This window comes from Peromyscus californicus, unplaced genomic scaffold, assembly GCF_007827085.1.
Source record: "Peromyscus californicus insignis strain IS unplaced genomic scaffold, ASM782708v3 Scaffold_6__1_contigs__length_162567912, whole genome shotgun sequence".
In the NCBI taxonomy this organism is placed as follows: domain Eukaryota; kingdom Metazoa; phylum Chordata; class Mammalia; order Rodentia; family Cricetidae; genus Peromyscus; species Peromyscus californicus.
In genome coordinates, this window is record NW_026294584.1 from 54,900,010 (window position 1) to 54,927,464 (window position 27,455).

The 27,455-nt window shown below is 39.3% G+C and overlaps 1 long non-coding RNA gene across 1 annotated transcript in view; it reads left to right on the forward strand.

The window, feature by feature from the left end:
* LOC128100028 (uncharacterized) overlaps nucleotides 1-26,597 on the forward strand; it is a 60,675-nt gene extending 34,078 nt beyond the window's left edge. Inside the window, exons 2-4 of the long non-coding RNA XR_008214644.1 lie at nucleotides 20,818-20,883; nucleotides 22,303-22,412; nucleotides 22,730-26,597. This is a non-coding gene — a long non-coding RNA (uncharacterized LOC128100028). The remainder of the gene's footprint in view (nucleotides 1-20,817; nucleotides 20,884-22,302; nucleotides 22,413-22,729) is intronic.
* Nucleotides 26,598-27,455: the final 858 nt, after the last annotated feature.

Here is a 27,455-nt window from a genome sequence, read left to right on the forward strand (position 1 = left end):
TTAAACATCTAAGTTACATAAAAAAGAGTAGGTGTGTCCTTGACAAGAGTGAAAGGTGTCCTACAGAAGAAAAATAACAGCCACCAACTCATGCTAAAGGGAAATTGAATTCAAGGAATCAGCCAGTGGCTATGACCTAGACCTACAATTGTACCTAATGAACACAAAGCATCTACAGCTGGTCTCCACTACATATCCTTCAACTACATTTACAAATGGTATTCTACTCATCAGTAGATTTTGAGATTGTTTTATTTCTCAGAGAGTTCTGGATAAACTATAAACAAATTTAAAAGTGGGTGCAGTTGGGAATTGCAGTATATAGTTATAAGAATGAGCACCAGTCTTCTTTTATTACACAGGCAACAGAAAATGCCCCTAAAACTACTGAAGTCAAAGATAATGGGAAGAGAATCCTGGATTGGGGGCTGCTTGGGAGTGACTTCATCAACCATGGACTGTGTAGAATGGAATACCAGAAAGTCAGTAAATGTCCTGATAAAGGGGTTTTTGAGAGTTTGTGAACTTTGCCAATGGACACAGGAGTACACATTACCACACTCTGTATTCCATGAGGCTAATTATTTTACCTCATTATGAACTTAGAACCAAAAAGTGAGTGGTAAGCATATCTTTGCATATTCCCTCCTTGCAAAATAATAATCTTCCAACAACCAAGCCTCCTTCTGTACATGTATACATACATGCTTGCAAACATATGCACATAAACATACTTGATTCAATATTCCTCTTAGGGAGACTGGATTTTTTGTTCACAATGGTTGATTTGTCCCCAAGGCTGGGACATCCAGTGCCTTTCCTCCATTGTCCTGACAATCTAAAGAATACAGCATCTTCATCAGCCAAATCTTAAGGTCCTTATTAACTAAACTCACACACTTCAGTCTGAAAGAGCTCTATTAAAACAGCTTCCTCCATACCTGCTGACCCAATACCATGCCTTACTCAACCTTTCTCTAATTGCAGGTTCCCAACACATTCCATCTATGTTGGGCAAATTAGATTACTCTCTTTTTGTAACAGTTTATTTCTTCCTCAACTACATCTTAGTCATTTTGGCTTCCTGGAAACACTGAAGAAGAAGTCTCTTCTTCATCACACATTATTTTTTTCCATGATCATAAAACCTCTAACAGCTAATGTCATTTATTTTTCTCTTCTATTTAGCACTTAAGGGCTTAGGTTACCCATGAACTGCAACCATTTTAACTTCTGATTGAGGCTTGGAAGGAAGACGAAAAGGCAATTGTCAGGAAATTATAAATTGATGAGAATTAATAAAAGAGTTAGCATACTGTAATCCTTAGACATCCAGAATACTAAATTGCCCATAATGAGAATTAAGTACTCATTAAGGGGCTGCTTCATCTCAAACAAGCTCCAGTATCTCCTGCCGAGGCAGAGCTTTACAGGTCCCTTCACAGCTCTTAGTTATCAGTCTGTGGTCCTATTTCTATAGGAGAGACACATCATTATCATTGTGTATTACACATTCTGACAGTGAAAGGTCTGTGGAGGAGCTATGCTTTCCCAAAAGAGTGCTAAACACTTATTACAGTGAAATTATGTTTGTCTGATCATCGCCTCCTAGCAAATAATTGAACATTATTTAGGAAACACACTCAGAAATAAAATGAAAAATTCAAGAGCTTAAGGCAATAGTAGCCTTTGCCTTGAGAAATTTATGTTCAGACACTAAAAGTAGAACTTCTCTAATAAGAAAAGGGAGATTATATCCCCCAATTTACAAATGTCTGATAGGTGGAAAAGGCCTGCTGATCTCTACCCTTTCAAAATATTACCCCTCTTTCCTTCAGGAGCTAAAATCAAGAAGGATCTGACAATGTACATGTTATGGAACTCTTTCTCGCTAGAACTCTGAGTCTTCATTGTCTTAAACATCTAAATTATATATTTAAAAAAAGGAATAGGTGTGTCCTCGACAAGAGTGAAGGTGAAATACATTCAATACAGGCACATAGAGGTCAGACATTAATATATGAGAGAAACAGAGTGCCTGAGAGCTTTGGCTTTCCTGCTTAGGATTTTTTCTGGTCACAATGTAATCTGGAAAACACTTCAGCAAGGTTAGCAGTCAAGCCATCTCTGGGGACTCTATCCTTCTCTTCACTTCCCTACGTACTGTATGCACCATGCTCCTCTTTTGCCTCTGGCTGTTGTCTCATCTTGTTTCCTCTCTTGACCAACTTTCTCTGAGTTCCTACTACCTGACAAAACTGTGTGGCAGTAGATCCATAACAATTACCTTGCCCTAACTCACTTTTCAGGTCAAATATCCATCATTGTCTCTGGATTTTGTTTCAAATTCTTGACAGTCTGTCTAAATGTTCCAGCTCATAGTGTTAAGACTTGTCTACTGAGCAGGACAAAACCTGTAAGAAAGAGTAATTGTTCCTCTTTCAGTATCTAGGTAGGTAGTTAACTATTCCAGATTTCAGCTTCAGGATAAAGTTTTCCACAATGTCAGGGGTTTGCAGCCTTCACTGCATATTGCAAGTTTTGTAGTGTTCCTAAGTATCCAGGAAGGATGCTAGGGAATTGTGGCATTATTCATTGGTTTGAGGTGATGTTTCCCAGCCAATGGCAACATGTAGACACATCAAGAACCTCCGAGACTCTCCTTTAGAGCATTTCAAAGAGATGATTGGATTTGCCAGTGATTCATGAAGTCTTTCTAACTTGATCATCAGTATCAGGTACACAGTCAGATAGTCTCAGATATACTTAGCTGGTCCTCCTGTTCCATAGGTACACATTCCCAAAACCAAACCGGAGGACTTTAAAGGAAGTTATCTATTTGTTTAGATATCAATGGCCTTCCCTTCAAGAAACACTAGCATTCCAAATTAAAAAATCAGGAATGAACAATGGCAAAGGTGAGATAATGTGTACTAAGCTAGATTCTTATGATAACACCTGGTTTTCATTAACAAGTGATGTCATTAGCTTTATGCCATGCACAGTAATGTTGAGACAATTAACTCTGACAGTGTCCTCCTCATTCACCCTCCTTGAATTTCTCCATTTTTAGTCCAGAAGCAACCTCTTCAATGATCAATTAGAGACATCTTTTCCATGATATTCTGCTCCAGGCTCTAGTGTGGTCAGAAGACAGGAAACACCAGTAGTCTCTTTGTCAGGATCTTCTTGTTAAATTTATCAAAGAGAGGCTTTGCTTCTTGAAGTGCCCATTTAATAGTGTAGAGAAACAGCTCTTCAGTAGACAAGAATGGCCAAAAGCTACACAGGCAGTTTAGGACATGAAGTCACAAGATTACTTTTTGTCCTAAAGATTTATGTCTCCAGAACCATGACAAACAATACCATGAGATTATTCCAAAGCCCTAAGTGATTAAGTCAAGATGTTCCTTCCATGGGCCTGCAGCCAGACATTTGTCCTGGACTAAGACTTCAACAAACATCCTATGTAAATAGGGCAATGCAGAAGATAGCTAACTCAGAGAGTGCTCACATTCAGCACTCATGTGTTAGAACTCACTGATCCATGCAGAAAAACTGCTGCCATGTATCAGGACCACTAAGGTACATACATGTGCTCATCATACACATCAGACTATGAATACCAGAGCTCAATTCATATGAGTCCTCAAGCACTTGTACATACTGTGCCCTCAAACCCTACCTCAGGTCTTATTATCAATGCTCACATATATTCATGTTAGAGGGAAAATGAATTCCCATCCCTTTGTGCTACCTTAGCTCCCATGATGAACAACTACAGATATCCATCCCTCTTCTCTCACTTCCTCAGGTTGTCACCTTATGGGCAATACAGCAGGGGTGTGGTGTGCTTCTCTGAAGCACATGAAGAAACAGTTGTGTTTCTTTTGGTAGATGAACTTACCAAACCCATGGCTCCTCTCTCTGCCAAGTAGGAAAGGAGTTGATCCCGAACCTGGAGTAAGGGGAACTCAGAGATAAACCTAAACAATGAAAGAAAGAAACTGGACTCAGTCGTCTTGACAGATAAATATTCATCCCTGCTGCTATAAAATACTAACTACCCCAGAGGAATGGGAAACAATTTCAGTGTGCCTCCCCATTTCCTACCTTTTTCTTAATATTGCTCTACATGCCAGAGATGGTTTTATTACAGATATCATTCTCTTGCTTCCAGAGAATAACAACCACTGCTGTGAAAGTGTATGTACCACCTTGTCCTCTCACCCTTCTCTGAGATTTCCTAGAGGTCAGGAAAATTCAACTAACCAAATGACAGAGTTTTGTACAATTCCTGGAGGCTACAGCCATGTTGTATCCAGAACAATTCCAACATGAAACTCACAGGATTTGGAAGATATTCTACAACAATCTGTTTATCCAGCTGGGTAGGTTGTAGGAGCTGTACCTCTTGTTTCTTATTCCTGTAACTGGCCACCTACTGTGTATGTTGAAGTCCCTGCTGGAGTGATACAGAAGCAGGGCTTCAAACTCGGCCTGATTCTTCACAAGTCATCTGGTCACTGGTGATTGTAAGTGCTGTGACTCCTGGGATTACAGCCTTAAAAGTGCATTGTTTAAAGCCGCCTTCATTCCATCAGATGCCTTGATCATAGTCATCTATGCAGTAAATGATTCTGCATTTGATTGGCTAGTAGAAACCGTAGTGAAAAAGTGAGTGTGACATGGACTTTGTCCTCAAGAAACTCAAAATACAATATAAATCCTCCAGGTTGAGTCCTGTTAAGGGTAGCATGGAATGCTTTTCACTGAATGCTCAATATCCCTTCCTTAATTTTGTCAGATCCATTAATGAATTTTATTCCAATTAATTAATCTTGAAAGCACATTTTGAAATTTGTCACTCTATTGACTTAACATTCACTGTTTGGTAGTATAAAGATTAAGGAGTAATAAATCAATAAATGATCTCTGTTTATGTAATGGTAAGAGGATATTTGTTAGGTTGTTTTACACAGCTGGAGGCTGAATAGCTCACAGTGGCCACATGAGGGCAGGAAAGCTGGAGAAACATGTAGCTACTTAGTCTAAGAACAAGAGAGATCAATGGTGTAGTCCCAGTCTGAGTCTGAAGGCCTGGAGACCCCACCTGAAGCCAGTGAAGAATCTGGAGTCTGTTATCCATGGCTGACAGCAGCAGAATAAAGTCACACCTGCTCAAAAATCTTCCCTACTTCGTCTTTTTTAAACTACCCCCACAGGCAGGACCCCCACAGGTCCCCACAGGCAGAATAGGTGTTACCTTACAAGTAAGTCTTTCTCTGAGAAACCGTCTCAGAAAGAAGTATGCTTTACCAGTTTTCAAGATATCTCTCAGCCTAGTGTAGTTGACAACCAAGGTTGTTCATCACAGGTATCCACCCCAGCAAAGTCACAATGGAGCAGAAGGAAGCGCAACTCTGGGGTGCTTTTCTAGGAGGGAAAAATGTTTCCATGGAATATGTATGAGATGTAGCATTTAAAGACATCGAAATGAGGGAGCTGGAGAGACAACAAAGTGGTTAAGAAGTTATAGCACTCTTCGAGAAGACCTGGGTTTGGTCCCCAGAGCCCATGATGAGCACCTCACAACCACCTGCAACTCCAGCTCCAGGCGATCTGATGCTCTCTTTAGCCTCTTTGATCCTCTGCCTTCACATATTCACACACAAACATAAAAAAGTATTTCTTTTTTAAATTCAAAAGAGCTAAAGATACTTCTGGGGAAGTCTATGTAAGTAAAAGTTTTTTAAATACAATATAAAACTGAAACAAAAAAAAGAATTCATTCATCCCCTTCTACTTCAGTTCTATGGTGATCGAGATGTTCATAAGCACGAGGTAGTCACCAACCACCGATTCACTTCAAGGAATAATTTTGGGAGGTTAAAGAGGATAAATATAAACTAAATAAGTTAAATCCATATCTACCATAACAGAGAGTGACTAGAAAGTATCTAAAAGAAATCAATCAATCAAAAGCAGCATGCATTTATGATCAAAATATATGGAATGGGGCTAAATGGAGAACTCAAATGGTAAAACGCTTGCCCCCAAAGCATGAAGACCTGAGGATAACCCCAAAGAGCCTCATTCAAAAAGCTTGTCATGGTGACATGTGCATGCAAGCCTGGCACAGGGAGGGGGAGACAGACAGATGCCTGCGTCTCACTGGCCAGCCAGCGTCGTCCACTCAGTGAGCTTCAGACTCTTGACAGACCTTGTCTCAAAAAACAAGGGGCATGGTTCCAGGAACAACAACCAACGTTATCCTCTGGCCTTCACAAACTCATATGAATACACACACACACACACACACACACACACACACACACACACACACACACACACACAGAGTTTCCTCTGTAGCAGAGGATTAGAAGTATGGGAGGGAAAGCATAGTACCTACTATTCTCATATCATTCTTTTAGCTCTTTGATCTTCCCAAATATGAATGTTTTGCTAAATTGTTTTATGATTTTTGCTTGCTATGTTTTTCTTTATACAGTTTAATAACCCTTCTGGAAACTAGTATATTATGCTCTATTCTAATAGTGTATTATAATATAATAGAATCGGGCCAGTACCTGGATCAGCAGGTAAACGAGCTTGCTGAAAAGTCTGGCAACCTGTATTTTATCCTTAGAACACACATGGTAGAAGAAAGATCTAAAGTTGTCCCCAAAGTCATCCTGTAACCTACACACACACACACACACACACACACACACACACACACACACACACACACACAGATAGATAGATAGATAGATAGATAGATAGATAGATAGATAGATAGATAAAAATAAATGTAATTTTTAAATTCTTTGAAGAGATAACATAATTAACTACCTATGAATGTCCTTCCGTTAAGGACATTGACCTTAAGCAATTTAGTCAATCATTAGTTGCTGACCACAGAACCCAAACCCAAGCATGTCAGATAATTATTATATTTTCCTCCTTTAAGTGATATATTATAAACTAATGATCCCTAGTAGATTAACCATACCCAAAGACAGCCTGTTCCTCACAAAGTATATTGGCCTCGGGAACACAATTTGCCCTAATTTTCAGCAGGAAATTGTCGTTGAGTGCAGATGGAGTGTTTAATGACACATCATGGCAGTCTGTTGCACACTGAATCATTTCAACCCAAATTAGCCTTTCATTGGGTAGCTGCAATTTACCTTTCCAACACATTTCTTTCAGTATTTTTTTTTTTTTTGGTTTTTCGAGACAGGGTTTCTCTGTGTAGCTTTGCGCCTCTCCTGGAACTCACTTGGTAGCCCAGACTGGCCTCGAACTCACAGAGATCCGCCTGGCTCTGCCTCCCGAGTGCTGGGATTAAAGGCGTGCGCCACCACCGCCCGGCCTCTTTCAGTATTTTTATTCAGAAGTTCTTTATTTTAGCAATATTGGTCATCCAACATTATTTTTGTCTAGATCACTCTTGGTCACATCATGTTCCCACCATACCCTCTCTGTTCTCTTCATCCTTCTTAAGGTTACCTGCCTCTCAGTAATCAGCAGGTCAATGTCTTGTTGCAAGTTTGGGAGCTACAAAGATACTGTTAGTCCTGAAGTAGTTAATTCTCTAAAGACTTGATATTTTAATAGAACATGAACACAAGTAGATATGTGACTATAATATAGGAAGAACTGAAGTTATTTCTGCAATGTATATTCAAAATGCCAAAAGTCCATGGTAATACATGTGACATTGACTAAGAAAGATTAGAAAACACTATCTGAAGAGGGATCACAAGAAACACATTTCAAGGAATGCACACAGCTTTCTTTCGTAGCTGGACTATGAAGTTTGGCAATATGAGTAAAATTCTTTGGGGGCATCTTTAAGGATAAGGGAAAAGTGTGGTTTGGCTAGGAGATAAAAAAAATTATATACAGGAAATAAATTAGGAGATGTATTTGTAGATACAAGTTGGCTGTATGGTAGAAGGTCTTGACTTCAAATCCATGTTTGCTACCTTGATAGGCAAGAGAAGCACCTAAATGTTAAGTGATGTGCCCTGGTGAGGGCATCACTTTAGAAAGAATAATTTAATAGTATCCTTTAAGATTTCTTGAATTAAAGAAAATAAAAGCCAAGGAATGTAGACAAAAAACTGCTATAGCAATCACAGTGGAGAGTTGTAAAGGGGAAATAATCAAGGAAATGGAAGAAGGATGGAGATGGACAGGGTATCCATGTGATTTGATAACTCCGTCTCTTTCTTACGCTGAATACAAGGAAAGGGACTCCAGATTGCATATCTGTCAGACTAAAGAAATGATAGAAGCAAGATGGGGAAGGGGTTCCTTGAATATGTTCTGAATTCACTGAGTTAAATGTCAATGTGATGTGAAAACAGAAACCAGCAGCAGGACATTGCAGGGAGTCTTGGAAGCTCAAGGATGAAGACAGGATGGACACTGGTTTCCACAATGACTTTGAAGTGTGATAAGTGTAGAGAATAAACACACCTGAACTTAAAATGGTAAGCATGTGAAGGCAGGTGGATTAAATTGATCCCTAACACAAAGACACCATTTCATCTACAAAACTAGGAAGAACGCCCTGTCCTCTGCCCTCTGGGCAGCTTCATGACATGTGCAGTTGTGCAGATGCTGTGGACTTTTCCGGTAGAAGCAGAACCTGCCAAAAAGCACATAATGGCAGGATAGGAGGACATGATGGCATGCCAACTGGCCTCAAGGCACTTTTGATCTTTCCCTACCCCCTGATCCTTCCAGAAACCCCACTGACTAAAGCAGACTGATTCAGTTCCATGCACTAAATGAGCTGCCAACTAAGGGGTGTTAACCTAACCTCTATGTTCAGAGGTTTGCCACAAAAATGAAGTTAGAATTTTAACAGCATTAAGCAGTGTGGTATAATAAAAGAGGATTTGCTTTACAATTAGAAAGACCTGGACATTTATTTTATCTGACTACTTAGTATTTGTGCCATTCTGGGCAAATTAATTTCTATACTCCTTAATTTTCTCATAATAATATGTATTTCATAGGGCTTAAGTGTGACATAGATATGCCCATATGAAACAAGTATAATATACATAAAATGGGCATTTCCTGCTCCTTCCACCACTTTGTCCACTCATATATATGGCTGTGCATGTGATATGGTGTGTTGATTTGGAGGAGTTCTATTTTTCCATCTTCCCCATAGACTTTCATGTTCAAATAACATTTTTTAATTTATTTATTTGTTTATTTACTTACTTACTTATTTTACATGCTGGCAGCAGTCTCCCCTCCCTCTCTTCCTCCCAGTCCCTCACCCACACCCCTGCCTTTGTCCCCACCTACCCTCAATCCACTCCTCTCCGATTTCTGCTCAGAAAGGGGCAAGCCTCCCATGGATATCAACAAAGTATGGCATATCAAGTTGCAGTAAAACTAAGAACCTCTCCATGTATTAAGACTGGGCAAGTTACCCCTAGTTTATTGTAAAAGTGGACTGGAACATTCTTTCTGTCTCAGGGAGAACATGGACCCAGTTCTGCCTTGGAGATATTCTGCTTCAAAGGTATTTCTTTGAGGGGTTTGGATAGCTGATTCAGAAGACAAAATTTCTCAAGTCTCAGGTACTCAGACCCCTTGATGAAAACAAGCCAAAGGCTCTGTTCCTCCAGCCCTCAGAGCTCTGTTTCCCCCTCATCACTCTTCTCATTGCAGACATCACAAACTCACCAGGAATTTCAGAATCTCTAGGAAAGGCGTCCACAGGAGAAGGATAGCACATTTCTTAAAATTACAGCTTAGGAAACCCTTCAAAAACAGAAACTTACTGGAGCTGGAGAGATGGACACAGACAGTGGTGAGCCACCACGTGAGTGCTGAGAACCAAACCCAGGTTCTCTGCAAGAACCATGAGAGGATTTAACTGACTCGCCATCTCTCCAACCCCTTGAGATATTTTAATTCTGGAAGAAGTTTGCTTATTTTATTACTTTCAATAAGTGTTTGTTGATTGACTACTATCTTATAGTTAATGTGGTGTGCCTTCATGATGAACAGTAGATAAGATATGAAACACCTCTCCCACTAAACTTACAGCCTACTAGAGGGATAGGCAAAGCAAACACATAACAAATGGTGGTATATGCCTATAATCCTAGAACTTGAGAGGTGGGGACAAAAGGATCACAAGTTCAAGGTCATCCTTGGCTACATGGTGACTTTGAAACCAATCTGGATACACAAGATCTTTTCAAAAAAAAAGGAAGAGGGAAAGAGAAAGAGAGGAGGGAAAAAATAGAGGAAGGAGGAGGAAGAGGAAGAGGGAAGGAAGGAAGCTCAATAGAGCATATGGCAGTAAAAAAGATAAACCCCAAACCCTACAATATTACTGAGCTATGTGAATATTCCTCTGCTAAAACTGGAGCTGTTGAGTTAGAGTCCATTATTTTAACACTCATTTCTATAAAGAAGTCATTGAGTACTTTGAATGAGTTTCTCTTACACAACCCACAGGAAGAAAATGGCAGCAGCGGTAGCTAGTTTGTTTATTTTAAGTGCTAACTACAAGAAAGCAGTAGGTATGTAAAGATAGCTGTGAAAATATCCCAGGATATATTGAATGTCTACATTTCTTGTTTCATTTCTGCAGAGATAATGGATTAAAAGAAGTTCAAGAATATGCCACAAAACTCTGGAGGTTGGAAAAATGGAATAAATGAGGAAAGAGTGCAAGCTCTGGTGGGAGTCCAGAGGGAACCCTGATAGTGGCGGTGGCCAGAACACGGTGCCAGTGGTGAAGGTGAATGACTCAGTATCGACACAAGAGCTTTACAGGTGGAAAAAGAACCTTGTGAACACAGCAGTAGCAAAGCCATAGCCTATATGGCCCTCAAATAGAAAGCTTAAATAACTGAGGCAATAAAGAAAGGAAGAGAGAGAGACAGAAACCGAGTCGACAGAAAGGAAGGGAGAGAGACAGAGACAGAGACAGAGACAGAGACAGAGACAGAGACAGAGAGAGAGAGAGAGAGAGAGAGAGAGAGAGAGAGAGAAAAGAAGGGAGAGAGAAAACAAAGAAACGAAGACTGCTTACAAGTAAGAATGTCAGCTTTCACCAACATTCTCTACACCCATTAGAATGACCATTAGAATCATTAGCTGATCTATTCGAATCCACTGCAAAGCTTTGTAAAAACATCAAGTTTCTACTTCATTTTATCAAACTCCTGAGTCTAAGCCTGTAAAGACAGCACCCAGAACTCTTTGATTTGGATTTGGATACAGCCCAATACTATATTCATAAGCTTCTACTCTGGTTGCAGGGTTGGTCAAACATTATTTCTTCTGGGCCCAAGCCAATGGGGCTTCTTCCTCCTCCACTGCACAGTCTATTTATACTTTAACCTTTTGCTTCGGGTTCTGTCACCTGATTCCCACCCCCACAGAAAATGTAACCCTAAAGTGTGATTCTTCCACAAACAAGGCACCTTAGAATAACTCAATGTGAAGAACCATGTCTTCTCAAGTAGCCCAAAACTCTAAACTTTCTGAAGAGTAGCTGATATAAAATATACCTATAGAAAATATCATAGTAACTTCAATTTTAAGTATTATGTCTTCAGAAGCGATTAACGTTGCTAAATGGTATATGTAAGCATAATGGTCCAAAAGAAGGAACAAATAAGCTGGTCAAAGACACAATGTGTTTGGCAAGGTGTGACACTTAGGCTGTATCAATTCCAGCTAACTCTTGCATCACCAATACAATAGGAACATTATTTGAGCAGAAATCATAATTATTTTAAGGGCAGGTCACAGAGACTTAAAATCATCCTGAGTTGAAGTGTGACATTTGCCAGTGCAATATTCAATGTTCAGAGAGGGATGTATGACATTCTAAATCTGTGGGTTTGGACAGAACAATTTTCTAACAGAGATCCGGACACAGGCTGTCCTAAAATGTCAAAGTCAAACAGTGCCTGGGGAACTGTCTTAGGATTTCTATTGCTATGATAAACACCATGACCAAAAGCAGCCTAAGGAGCAAATGGTTTATTTCATCTTCCAGGTTAACTATCTGTCACTGAGGGAAGTCAGGGAATGAACTCCACCAGGGCAGGAACCTGGAGGCAAAAACTGATACAGAATCCATGGAGGACCATTATTTTCTTATACAACTCAGGACTACCTGCCAAAGGATGGGACTGACTTCTTTGGGATGGGTTCTCCCACATCAATCAATAGTCAAAATAATACCCCCACAGATTTCCTTACAGGGCAATCTTATGGAGGCTTTTTTTTTCAATTAAGTTTCTCTCTCTTTGAGAATATGTCTAGGTTTATATCAAGTTGACAAAAAAGAGCCAGAATAGGAACATAATAATCTGTATGGATCAGATCACACCATGAATGGTGGTGGCCTATCCCCCTTCCACCAGGAAATCCACAGAAAATGCATTAACTGTTCATGGAAACACAAAGTTTTTCTGACAAGTAAGCATGCACTCCCAATTTCATTACCTAGCAATATCTTCACATTATTTAGGTTTACAGATTCCTCCCCAGCTTAGTCAGTATTAAATATTTGATTAAATACCTAAATCTAAGAAAGACTCTAAAATTAATTCAGCATAATAACTGTTCTGGCCCCAAGTATAGATAAGTTCTCTTAAATATACTTCTCTTGTGAAAATTATGGTACATTTATAGGATGAATCTTCATGCGGCTTTTAAAAACAGTACTAAGGCTGAGCAATGCTATTGAATGCTTAGTGTGAATGGAAGCAAGCATAGAGAAATCCAGGGCAGTACATGGCCATGCCTCAGCACTGGGGATATGGAGGGAGGCAGGAGGGTAGGGGTTCAAGGATAGCTTTAGTTACATGGGAGACCATCTCAAGAAGCGTAAAAAGAATGCAAAATTATCCACCAGAGAACAACCCAGGCTTTAAGTGAAAATCTACCTTATTTCAAGACCTGTACTCTTCTTAATGTTTTTTGTTTTCACAGGAAAAATAATAAACTAATTTATTATGTCTTGACATATGTACATAATTTTGAATGATTTAGTCATCCAAATTGGCATAATCACCACCCTGCTTATTGTTTTAGGTGAGAAAACACTTGAAATTCACCCTGTAGTTACTTTGAAGTACACTGTTATTCACTGTTAGCTGCAGTCACCTCTGCCATGCCGTAGGATCCAAAGCATACTCCTTCTTATATCACTGAAACATTGGGTCCTCTGACTAGCAACTCCCTCTGCCTCAACCCCAGCCTCTGGCAACTGTCATTCTCTCTCCACATGTAAGATCCTATGGTGTCTGCCCTTATATGCCTATCTAATTTCATTTTCCACAATATTCTTTTGAGTTCATACACACTGATACAAAGGACAATTCAGTCATTTTAAAGACTGATGAGTATATTGCATATACATACCCCAGTTTCTTTATTTATTCCCGTGTGATAGAAACTTGCATTGATTCCACATCCTGGCTATTCTGAACATAAGATGGGCCCTAACTTTTGGTGATTTACTGAATGTTTGTTACTGTATGAGGGTATGAAATATATGTGCAAACAACAGAAACCATGCTTCAGATTTTGAATTTTGATCTTTTCTCGGGTTAGTCACACTTCTTTGTCTAAATGCCAGGCAATGATCATAAGTCTAGCAATAGATGATCTCTAGTAGTTTGTGCTGTCAAAATGGTTTGGATGCAGCCGGGCGGTGGTGGCGCACGCCTTTAATCCCAGCACTCGGGAGGCAGAGCCAGGCGGATCTCTGTGAGTTCGAGGCCAGCCTGGTCTCCAAAGCGAGTTCCAGGAAAGGCGCAAAGCTACACAGAGAAACCCTGTCTCGAAAAACCAAAAAAAAAAAAAATGGTTTGGATGCAGGCATTCAAAAGATTACTTGCTAAGTTCAGCACTTACTGGGTTTTGTGTTAGATAGTGCCACCTAACTTTAGCTTAATGTTAATGATACACTCAAGGTAAGCTATGTTGAGCTGCAGTGCTTTCTAGATTAGCATAGTAAGTGCACCTTCACCCTGCAAAAATCTTCTTGATGTAACCTTGAAATTAGCCTGCTGGTAATTTGTTAAAGGATATTTGCATCTGCTTTCATCAGAGAGATTTTCTTTCCTCAGTGTCCTTGCCTGGCTTTTCTATTTGGGAAATTCTAGATCGACAGAAGGACTTTGAAGCATTCTTTCCACTTCAGTTTTTTGAGAGATTTTGGGAAGGATTGAGTTCTTTACTGTTAGGACTCGGGTTTGAAGCTATCTGGTGCCTGGTTTTTCTTTAACTGTACGTTTTATCACTGACTCAATTCCATTATTTATTGTTGGTCTGAGATGCCTTAGTCTTAGTGGATTCTCTGTATCTAGGAATTAACCCATTTCTTCTGGAGCATACAATTCACTGATACATAATCATTTCCAGTAGTTTCTTGGGATCTTTTGGATGTCTCTCCTGTTGAAGCATGTCTTCTTCTAATCCTAATTTTACCCCTTTTCCTAGTTAGTCTAAGGGTTTGTTGATTTTGATATTCTTTCTACATTTTTTATTGCTTATTTTTATCTTTTACTCTCATCTTTGTTGCATTTGTTTACTCTCTGGTTGTTGTTATTTATTTCTGTTCAGTTAGGCCTTCATATTTATTTTCCTAACTCCTTAAAGTTAACTGTTATATTGTTTGACTTGACTTCTTTCTTTTTTTTTTTTTTTTTTTTGATGAGTGTTTATGGCTATGATTTTTCCTCTGAGGACGGTTTCTGTTGCTTTCTGTATGTTCTGCGCTATGTTTTCATATTTTTTTAGTCCCTCCTGTATTGTATGACTCAATGGTTATTTGGGAGAAAACTTTAATTTTGACGCATTTGAAAATTTTCCCATTTTTCTCCTGCTGTTACCATCTAGTTTCATGCTCCTGTAACTGGAGAAGAGCCTTGATATGATCCCAACCTCAGGTGTCTGTCTTACTTTCTTCTCCTGTGGCTGTGATAAAATACCCCGAAGAAAGCAATTTGAGGGAGCAGGGGGTTATTTTGGACTCCCAGTTCCAAGTTGCAGTCCATCCTGCCAGAAAAGTCAAGACGTCAGGGACTGGAGGCCGCTGATCACATCATACACACAGTTAGAAAACAGGACACTGAATGATTGCATTCAACTCACTTTCTGCTTTTTATACAGCTCAGAATCCTATCTCAATTAAGGTAATCAAAATAATCCCACAAGCTTATCTCCCAAGTGATTCTAGATCACACTGAGTGGACAATTGACTTTAACCATGATGGTTGTTATTTTAAGAACTGTTTACTGTCCTAACATATGATCTCTCCTAGAGAACACTGTGTTTTTGAAGCAAATGTGTTTTGTGTTGTTATTCAGTGCAACTGCCAACATTTGTGAATTTTTGTCATTTGGGCTGACATATAACTGAAGCCTAATCTTTTCTCATTGATTCGGACTGGATGACCTGCCTGTCTGGTAAGGTGGGGTATTATGCCTCCTGACTGTTACTGTGTTCCACTCTCTCTCTCATCCTTCAGCTCATACATAGTTATTTTATATATGTAGGTGCTCCAGTATTGGGCACATATTTATAATTGCTGTTGCTTTTGTTGTTATGCAATGGACTTCTCTCATCTCTTTCACAATTTTTAAATTTTAAGGTCTGTTTTTCTACATGTTTCACTATACCTTCTCTTTTGTTTTCATTTATCTAGAATATCTTCCATCTCTCTACTTGCAGTTTCTATGGTCCCATACTAGTAAGTTAAGACTTTTACAGCAGTATAAAGTCATGTATTCGATTTCTTTTTTAGTCCATTCAATCACTACATCTCTCGATTAGATGACAATCCACTTAGGGCAATTACATTTACCACCACTGGGTAACATGTTTTCTGGTTGCTTTATAGATATCCTAGGATTTTTTTCTTTCCTGTGTAATTTCTTATAATTTGGGATTACAATATAATTATACCATTTCCCCTTCCCTTGCCTGGCAGCTTTCTGTGATGGAATAGTTTGAATTTTTTTGTTATTGTTTTACACAAGTATCATAGTCTTTTGCTTTTTGATTCCCCTGAAGCTCCAATAAAAACAATTAATCCTTTTGTTTCTAGATTTTTTTTTATTTTATGCATGTGAGTGTTTCCCATGTATTTATCTATGCGTACCACATGAATGCCTGGTGCCCACAGAGGTCAGAAGAAGATGATAGATCCCTTAGGACTAGAGTGATACATAATTGTGAATCACCTTATGGATGCTGGGAGCCAAACCACGGTCTGATGCAAGAAGAAAATATGCTCTTAACCACTCATCCTCTTTCAGCCCCAACAACTAATAATTATAACAAGCTATTTTAAGTTCACTGCAACTTAAGTTGCTTACAGAAACTACAGGGTCACTCCATTTTATAATGTTTATTTCAAATTTTACATCTTTATGTAGTTTGTCTACATTTGTTTTTAATTGTTTTCTTTCTTTTAATCCTCATACTGAAGATCAAATGCCCTTCCTTACCACAGTCAAAGTACTGCAGTATGTTGTATACGGCTATATACTATTGACACCGCTGACTTTGGAACCTTCCTGTTTTATTTCATTTCCTAGCAGCTTTGGGTTTCTGCTTAGAGAACACCTTTAGAAATGTCTGCAAGACAAAAAAGAAGTGGAGTTCTTTGATTTTCATTCGGGGAAATCTTTCCACGTCCCTCGTTTATTTCACTTGTTTGTTCGTTGTTTTTAGACAATTCTGACTTTGTAGCTTAAGCTGGTCTCCAATTCTTGACCATCTTAGTGCCTGAGCCTCTTGAGTGCTATTGGAGGTGTAAATTACCAGTCTCTTTGACTTCGGAAGGACTGTTTGTCCAGGTAAAGACTCTTAGTCTACAGGTTTTTCTACTTCTTTTCCTACAGAACTTTGTATACACAATTCATCTCTCTTGGACTGCAGACTTCTGATGAGGAGTCTTCTAAGAGCTACTACTTACATGACCTTCTCTAAACTTGATGTTTCTTATCTCTTGTTGCTTTCAGAATCCTGTTGTTGTTGTTGTTGTTGTTGTTGTTATGGCTGATCATGATATATGTCAGTGAATTCTTCTTTGGGTTGAATTTGGGTGAAGACTTCACAGTTTCCTGTATCTATTATTATCTTTCACTAAATTTAGGAAAACTTCAACCATTGCTTCCTTAATTTTTTTTTTTGAGACAAAGTTTCTCTGTGTAGCTTTGGTGCCTGCCCTGGATCTCTCTCTGTAGACTAGGCTGGCCTCAAACTTACAGAGATCGCCTGGCTCTGCCTCCCAAGTGCTGGGATTAAAGGTGTGTGCCACCACCACCTGGCCTTGTTTTCTCTTCCTATTCTCTATTTTGTAATGAAATGTCCTCTGAATAAACCTTTGGTTTCTTGGTGGTGTCTTGATAATTCTCAAAAGCCTTCCTATTTTTTATTCCTGTCCTTTCAATAATAATCCAAGTGACTTGTGTTTGAGCTCAATGATATTTTTGCATGGCCAAATTGAAGCTTCGAGTTGAACTTCTTGCCTCAGTGCTGTGTTCTTTATCTCTTAGGCAAGTATTATTTGCTTCTTTGTCAAAATTTTTACTTTGATCATCAAGTTTTATTTTCCAGACTTCATTTAATTTTCTATCTGTATTTTCTTGCAACTCTCTGAAGTCCATTCAGAGGTGTTCTGAACATTAGACCCTCATTCCCCCACACTGGTGCCTGTGCATTGTATGGTGGCTTCCTATTCTGACTTTCACAGGTATTCTTAACTGGAAATTCAACTTACCTGGCTAGTCTATCTTAGGGTACTAGATGGATTAGCTGAGAGCAACTCCAAACAGGGAAATATTGCTATAAGATTCTCTAGTGTTATTAGGTTACTTTCTGTGCCCTGAGATGCTTCAGAGTCAGGTGAGGCTGCTGGCCAGAGTGTAGTCAGTCAGTGCTCTTTAGGCAGGATGAGCTCTGCCACATCCTCTGATCAAACAGGACGTAGGGCTGTTTCCTCTGAATGGAGAGTAGTGTGGGGTGGCAACTGTAGTGGGAAAGCTCTCAAAGCACTAGTCAAGGTATTATAAGGTCTCTGGGGTTGATGTCCAGCTGCCAGGGGTGAAGAGAGTCAGACATACCTGTTCTGGCATTCCAACCTTTGGAACACTCAAGCAGAGCCCCTGCTACTGCACCACAGAGGTTGGGTGAGGACATAAGTTCCCATATTGGCAGACTGATACTTTGCCTCCCCCACTCAACATGTTTTTCTCATCACTGTGAACAAATATCTGACAGAGCGACTTAAGCCAGACCTTTACTTTGGATCACAGTTCAGAGGATATAGTTCATCATGCTGAAGACATGATAGTGACGGGAGTTCGCAACAGTGGCTTTGTTATGCGTACTGACCAGGAAGCAGAGAGACTCCGGGTTAGAAGCGGGGCAGGACTTTAAACCCTCAATACTCATTCCCAGTGGCCTACTGCCTCTAGATGGACCACCTTCCAAAGGTTCTACAACCATCCAAAATGGTGACCAAGTGTTTAAACCTATTAGTCAGGGCAGGGGCATTTCATCTTTAAACTATAATCTTTTTTTTTTTTTTTTTTTTTTTTTTGAGACAGGGTTTCTCTGTGTAGCTTTGCGCCTTTTCCTGGATCTCGCTCTGTAGACCAGGCTGGCCTCGAACTCACAAAAATCCACCTGCCTCTGCCTCCCGAGTGCTGGGATTAAAGGCATGCGCCACCACCGCCCGGCTTTAAACTATAATCTTAAAGAAGACTTCAACAGAAAGCCAGGGGCTTGTAGGCGACAGGTCAGGGACTCGAACCTGGGAGGCTGACAGACTCTGTTTATAGTAAAACTATTCTAGTATCAAGTTTCTCAGTTCTGCACCTACATCAGTCAGAATACAGCACCACCAACCACTTTCACATTGGTCCATGAGACGTTCCATCCTCACTCTGGAGTCTTGAGATGTGCACAAGGATCTTCTTGTGCACTATTAGATGCATCCCTGTGATGGAAGCTGAAATCATATTCCTAGTGTTACCTCCTTAAGATGTGTTTGTGAATACTCTGCTACTCCTGGATAAAGGAGAATATATAGTATCATAAAAAATGCTTGCATCCATAACTAAGCACATGCAAATGGACAGTAAGACAAAGAAATAGCCTTATTATCTTAATAAGACTAAGAAATGGCCTTATGTTCAGGCTCTAAATATTGATGGCCTTTGGAAACCTTGCTCCAAAGCCACCTCCAGGATATGTAAAAAAAAAATCCATGAATGTGGCAAAGGCTTAAGAAAAGTTCTTATCTATCTGAGGACTAGACTTTTTCTACCTGAGGGGAAAAATAAGGAAACACACACATTTTCTGATGGTAACTTTCTCTTTTACTTTATCTTTAAAAATCTCTTTCCTATATAGCTACACAAGCTCTCTCTTCTTCTATAAAGCTAGTCATATTCTACCCAGTGCTCTCTGCACAAATCTCCTGTTCTCTCAGCATACATGTACATTTTCATCTCTGCCCAGCTCTTTTACATAGTCATACATCTTAGAATTCTCTTTCCTCATCTCTCTCTGCACACCCAAACACACATTTTGACATGCACTCACCACTAGCTTGTTACACAGCTCTTCTACATAGCAGCAGCTCCTTCATCCAGCTCTTGTACACAGCTCCCCTATAGAGCTCTACACAGCTTCTCTGTACATTACTACTCCTCTCACAGACAAACTCTGGACAATTATATGTTACATTTTCAGGGTCTGATCCACTCTTATAACACATGGTAAGTCACACAGTTTTTCTCAGGGTACGAAGGTCACATTGACTGGCCAGTGAGTAACACTTGGCCAAGCACATAGCCTGAGTGGTTAACATTCCCAGACAGAGAATGACATTGAAATTCAGGACTACCAATAAACAATTAGTTGGCTAAACCTTGAGCCTAGGAGTATATGCAGTCAATTACTGTGGGGAATTATGTCTCAAAGTAAACAGCCTAGCCTTGATTCAACAAACAGACACTTGGGAATTTGTCCTTGAGTATTTTATTTGTAGGGGCAGCTAGTCTGTTCTGAAGTCTAAAATTAGCTGTCATTGTGACTGAGAATACTGTTACTTTCCTGTGTCAATTAAGAAAAATATTCTGGTATTATTTCTATTCATTGGAATTATACCGCTTAATCAGAAATCATCTCCCTGATCATCCATGGTTATATGTGTACCCAAAGATTTAAAACACACTACCAATGTGTTTTAAGCTCCACAGCTGTTCTTTTTAGTGGTAGGAGATGAGAAAGTTACATACAAGAGCAACCAGTCATTTACAGTCAGTGACTTCACAGCCTTGCAAAGTGGGGCTTCCCATCAGATGAATCTGGTGGGTTGACATGTTAAATACTAGTTGTCACCTGCTGTATACTCCCATAGTCCTTGGCAGTCTTTGAGTAAATACAAATGAAAACTACAATGAGATTCAACTGCATTTGGTCCTAGAGCTGAAAAGTGGATACATGTCCCCTATTCCTAACTCAGGAACAATCTCCAATTGATAACCACTTGCAAATGAAAATTTAGTTTCTTCCAAGTCTCACTGGGGAAAGAAACTTTTAAGGGTAGGCTGCATGCCCAGCAACAGATGACCAATAGAAGATGAACTCAACAGCATCTTTGGGAGTTCCTTGTCTTGTAATGCTGTGTCAGGGCCTTTCCCTGTTTTTAATTTTAAATTATTATTTTTTATTTTACTTCACTTTATTTATTGTTTTTCTTCTCTTTTTTTTTTACCCTACAGGTCCTGTGCATATACATTATGGCTTCTGGTTTAGCGTTTTTATGAATTTCTTGAATATACAAACAAGTGGGTTTCTGTTTCTTATGACTTCTCTTGTGTCTTTTCCTTCTGTTTGTTTGTTTTGTCCAATTCTGACATGCTAGTTTTGATTTTATCTTATTATATTATATTATATTTTATTATTAGTCCTTAGAGGTGTATTTCTTTTCTAATGAGAGACAGAAAGGAGCTAGATCCGGATGGGAAGGGAGGTGGGGAGGGGGTGGAAGGAGTAGAAGGAGGGGAACCATAGCCAGGATATATTATTGATAAAATATCTATTTTCAATGAAAGAAACGATAAAAATGGCAAAGAAAAGAGGCTGTCACAGTAGAGAGTTGGGGAAGATATGGCTTAGCTGAACTTCAGATGCAAGGCTTGTTGGGTGAAAACTGGAGATTTTGTTGACAATACAGCTAAATCTGAATAACTGTTCGAAAGAAAATTGGCTGTGTTGTGGTCAGGTATTTCCCTTCCAAGATACAGTCAACTCTGTTTTAGCACTTGATTTAAAAACTCAAAGTTGTTTCAGCACAATTGTTTTACTGGTGGAAATTTGATCACAACGCAAATCTCACATCTCTTTTCAAAAAAATAATTTCTTTCAATTTTGAGATATGTCATTTCCCCCTTTCTTCCCTCCAAACCTTCCTGTATACACCCCTTCTTGCTCTCTTTCAAATTCATGGCCTCCATTTCAATTAATTTTCTGGGTGTGTGTACATGTGTGTGTATGTGTGTGTATATGTATTACTAAATACATAAGTAGAGCCTGCTCAGTCTGTACAATGTTACTTGTATGCATATAATATTTCTTTACAGACAGTTTCATCAGAAAGAAAGACAAGGTGATAGGAACTACCCAGTGGACCAAATTTACATAGAAACACACAAAACCATTGTATGCCTCAAGCATCTACCAGCTTTGTCAGTTCACTGACTGGAGGGCCCTACAAGTCTTATTTTTAAGCTTTTATTTTATGTAATCAAACACTATTATATATAAACAAATACATATTCAGCATCTCAAGCATCTAATTCAAGATGCCAGGCAGCAGCAATAGAAGGGCATAGCAGTTTCATACGAAGGTCTTAAATGAAAACTGCCAAACCCTGCCAAAATGGCTCCTCTATTGTTACTAGCTTCAGTAGTTTCAAGTATCATTACAGTTTCCCAAGATTTCAGATTTTCAGATAAAATCATGAGTTTAGGTTAGAAAGCCACAAAAGAATTCCTGACAGTAATACATTAATTGAAGAAGGCTACATATTTGATCAAGAAAATTTTATTGTTATTTTAATAAATCAGCTTCCATTATAAACCTCAAAGAACCTACATTTAAAAAATGAACAAAGAAAAGCAAAAGTATGCCCAAGTATTTAAGGGTTTTAAAGCAACAATCAGTAGCCAAAGTAAGAAAATGCATCACATCTATTCACTTTTAGTATTTCAGCTTTCTGATTCCAGATTACTGCCCTTCAACCACTTCATACCAGTTCACAAGCTCCACCCTCTGACATCTACTTCCTCGAGCAAACCGCATGTATTTCACAAGGTAAAGTATCGTATCAATTTTGGTGCTTACTGCTTTACCACCTAACATGGATAGCATCCTACTATTATTTTTTAGTTTAGTTGTAACAGAAAAAAAACTTACAACTGTACCTTTAATCCTATTTTCTTCAGAAGCCATGTGGGTTTTTCTTCCATTTTGTCATTATTTTTATTTTTGACTATTCCATACATGCATAAAATTGATTGCGATCATATTCACCAGTCCCAATACCCCATTTTATCCACTCCTGCTGATCCTGATCTTATTCTGACCTAGCCCCCTTCCAATTACGTCTTGTTGTCTGTGTTCCTGTGCAGGTGATCACAGCTGCTGTAGTCACGACTTCAATGGCCACGTCATGTCCAGAAGACAGCATGTCATGGCGCTGCTCCCTATCGTCTGGCTCCCACAGTCTTCCCAACACCTATTCCATCATGTTCCCTGGGCCTTAGAAGGAGGACACAGATGTCCTATTAGGGCTGAGCACTCAACAGTTACTTGTTCTTTACACTTTGATCAGTTATGAGTCTCGGCTTTACTGTGGCCCATTGCAAAAGAAGCTTCCCTGACCAAGGCTGAAATAGTACTAGTCTATGGGTATAAATGTAAATATTTAGAAGGCAGGTTCATTACATGTCCATTTAATAAAACATCCATTGTAGATTCCTCCAGTCCCTGGCATATATTCTATCTCATGGATCTGGCTACAAATTCAATCAGAAAGAGATTGGTAACCCCCAGAATGTTTTGTCTAGTAGGTCTTTCTGTGTTATAGAATGCAGGGGCCACAGTTGCATGACTTCTGATGGCTTTTCTCCCTCAATACCCTGCATAGGACCTTCTGACACTATGAACACTAGCCATCAGGGAGGAAGTATCTAGTTCAGTTGGTTTGATTTCCTTATGTCCTGTAGTGTGTGTAGTGTGTAGTGTGTAGTGTTTTCACCAGTGGGGTCTCACCATCTAGTTCTAGTAGGCCACTAAAAGCAATGGCGATAACTTGTATGGTTTTGTAAGCCTCTCAGGACTGACTGTCAAACGACTCATATGGAGTTTTGGTTTAAAAACTCATGACTACTGGGAGCAGTATTATCTACCCAGGCAGAATACCATCATTCAAGACCTTTATTTTTTAAGATTGCATTTATTTTAGCTAGCCTATAAACTAGATTTTAATACGCATATAGAAACCTACTACTTTGTGGGGTATATGGGTTTTGCTATGAGATTTTACATAGCACACTAATTTTTAGTAATATATATGACACATCGTAGCAGAACTACCTGTGTATCACTGAAATAAATGGAGTGCACAGTTGTAACAAAATGTATGTGTTTGTGTCACTACAACAAACACCAAATGCAACTACCTTTATAAGGAAAAATGTTTTATTTGTCTGGTAGTTTTTGGAGGTTGAAAATCAAGCCTTCAATGTGTGAGCCTTTAGAAGATACTTGACATCTAAACTATATCAATGTGCATGTATAACAGTTTTTAACCAGTGAGATGGTTCAGCATGTAAGAGTACTTGCCATTAAGCCTGACAATTGCAATTCAGTCCTTGTGATCCACATGGTGAAAGAAGATAACCAACTTCTAAACGTTGTCCTCTAACTTCCACACAGCTCTTTGTCACAGCTTTAGAGCTTTAGAAGTCCGAGGCTAAGGAACCAGCAGGGTTAGTGTCTGGTGGCAGTTTGCTCTCCACTTCCAACATGGCACTTTGTTGCTATGTTTTCAACAACAGAAGAGCTGGAACATGAAGGGCTCGGTAGCGGTAGCCTCATTTAGAAAAGCAGTAAACTTTCTACAAAGTCATTGTGATCCTGACAAAATACCAGCTTTTTCTTTGCAGAATTTTTAAGCTTTTTTTTCAAGAGACATGGGACGCACAAAATCAAAAAAAGCATAAAATAAGAGAATCTTAAAGAAAAAAGCAACATGAAAGAACTACTGTATCAGGTCTCAGCTGTCATAAGTAATTATTATAAAATTATAGTTATTCAAAGAGTACATAATTGACATAGTAAATGTCAGTATAGAAAACACTAGTGATAAAGGAAAGGGTAAATGAATGTAAACATTAAAATTGAGAACTGTATTCACAAAGAGACGATATCAGAAGAGAACAAAACAAGACAGTGGAATTAGTAATATGCAGAAAGACTTATGCCAAGAATAGGTAAGAAAAGCCCACAATTAATAATAAAAGACTAACAAGCCAACTGAAAATAGGTAAGATTATTCAGAAAGTGGAATATACAATATGTAGAAAAGAAATCAAAAGAGTAAGTGCCATTAGTAATCACAAAAACTACAAGTAAAATCAAGATAAACTCACTATAAATCAAAGAGAAAACCCCTGATCAGAAAGATTAAGAGGGGCTGGGAGATGACTCAGCAGGTGAAGTGTTTGCCATGTAATCACAAAGGCCTGAGTTTATCTCCCCAGCAGCCACATAAGAGCTGAATGTGGTGCTTGCGCTTGAGTTTGGAGACAGATGGGTCACTGGAACTTTCTGGGCAACCAGCTTAACCCAATCAAAGAGCTCAAATTGTGATGAGAGACCCTGCCTCAAAATACAAAGTCGAAGGCAACTGAAGAAGACAACACTGGGTGTCTGTCTACCTCTGTCCTACATATGCATACATAATACACACATACACATACATACATACATACATACTCACATACACATACATATATACATACACACACATACATACATACATACATACATTACATACATAGAGGGGGAGAATGAATTAAACACCAAGGCTAAAGGGTTGACAATATAAAATATTGGTGAGGCATTTTGATGTTATCTCCTAAAAACGAAGATATGCATGTTATATTTGTGCCATGACATAGAACCTTCTCCAAAGCTATTTCCCTTGCCCTGAGTCCATGGCCTCACAGTTCAAGGTGGCCATGGACAACACAATGTCCATTGGACAAACAAGGGTAAATGGCATGTCACTTTGGAGTATTGATCATAAAATTGTCGTTTGCAATGATTAATGTTGATTTATCAGTTCGGCAGGAATGTTTAAGAGGGAGCTTCTAGATTGGGTTAATTGAGGTGAGCGTTCCCACCCTGAAAGTAGGCTGTAATCTGCCATGGTCTGGGGCCCAAGACTGAACAAAAATGAGAAAGTGAGCTGAGCAGCAGACTTCATCTCTGCTTCCGAACGTAGATGCCATGTGAGAGCTGCCCTCCTGCCAGCAAGCCTTCCCACTGTGCCCTCAGACTGTGAGCCAAAATCAACTTCTCTTTCCCTAAGTCAATTTTGCCACGAGGACAAAAATAAAAGTAAACAGCACACCCTCTGTTATCCTCCATTCTAACCTCCTCCTTTTAATAAGATTCTAATGCCCAGAGTGACCTTAAAAATGGGACTAGCCATCCTTGTTTCTAAGAGCTGGGGTGCCTTTTAAGAGATTTAATGGAAGCTACAAGTGAACTTCTATTGTATTAAGTCACTACAATTTTAGGATTAATCCATGAAGGCAGCTAATATATTGTTGTGTGCACATGAGTATGCACATGACACACAAACACACACATACACAGTCATATTCATGTTTTTCTCAGACTGCTGATTCACATTGCAACACTTCAAAAGTAAAGCCCCTGTGCTACACATCTCACTGCATCCTCAGTGTGAGTTAAATGCCCCTGTGTGAGTCCTGTACCCTTCACAGTCTCACTAGCTAAGAGGAAATAGTCGTGAGTGTTAAGTGCCAAATCCAGATTCACTTCTACACAGGCTTCAATAGAACCCTTGTTACTTTTGGCTGGATGATATGAACAAGTTATTAAAACCTGTGTGTGTTTCCCTTTCTAAACATTATATATTCATTTTTTTGTTTTTGAGACAGGGTCTCATGGAGCATAGCCTGGCCTTGAACTCACTATATGGCTAAGGATGACCTTGAACTCCTTATTCCCCTGCCTCCACCTCTCAGATCCTGGGGTTATAAGCAGGCATCAGAAAATCCAATATCCCTTTCTCAACGTATGTATTATTGCAAAGGCTGGTGAGACAACTCAACAGGTAAAGGGTCTTGCTACCAAATCTGAGGACCTGTGTACAATCTCCAGGATCCACATGATGGAAGGAGAGAACAGACTATCACCCACAAGTTGCCCTCTAACCATCATGTACACATTATCACAGGCACAGACAGAAAAAAGAGAGGGGAGGGAGAGAGGGAAGGAGGGAGGGAGAGTGAGGAAGAGGAAGGGAGGGAGGGAAGGAGGAGAGAAAATAGATGTGATAAAATTATTTGTGTATGTATGTATATATATTGCTTCATCAAGAACAAGATAGGCAAATACTATAAGGACATGGACTCTGGTATGAGACTAGGGATCTTGAAGCCCAGTTTTTCCAGTAACAAACACTGGATCTCATTCTCATGAACAGGCAATGTAGAGAGTCAACACTCCAGCTGTGGAATCAGATTTCCTGAGTTCAACATCTGACACGATTCACAATGTGTATTACTCTTCTGAGTTAATGTGAAACTTCAAGGTTTCTCACTTGCTGGTGCCTCTTTCAACATCCTCTATATTTTATATTTGTCCGTTTGGATCCTGCCTCTGAAAGAGGCTGCTTAGTATTGTCAATGAAAAGTTTCAGATTGCACAAAACCTGACCCCAAGTTTGGCTCCTTTAGTTACTGTCTTATAAATTGTGCTGGGAATTTGCCTTTCTTGTGCTTCGGGTAGCTCATTTGTAAAGCGCAATAAAAATAGAAACCTTCTACATAATATTGCTACTAGGATGTAGCGAGAGACTTCACAGAGAATGTTTAGAACATTGTCATGCCTACACCCAATCCTCATGTGTGCTGCCTTCTGTAATTCCCTCTGGGAGCCAATCTTTATCTGGTTCCTCATGGCCCTGTTGGATTTAATGTCACCTTTTGCTTTGTAAATTTAGCCTGAGACAAGCTTCACCTTAGTCCTTCATCCCTTCCCTTTATGCCAGTGTGCATCCCTCCTAGAAGCCTCTTGAGTCATTTATAGTCTGGT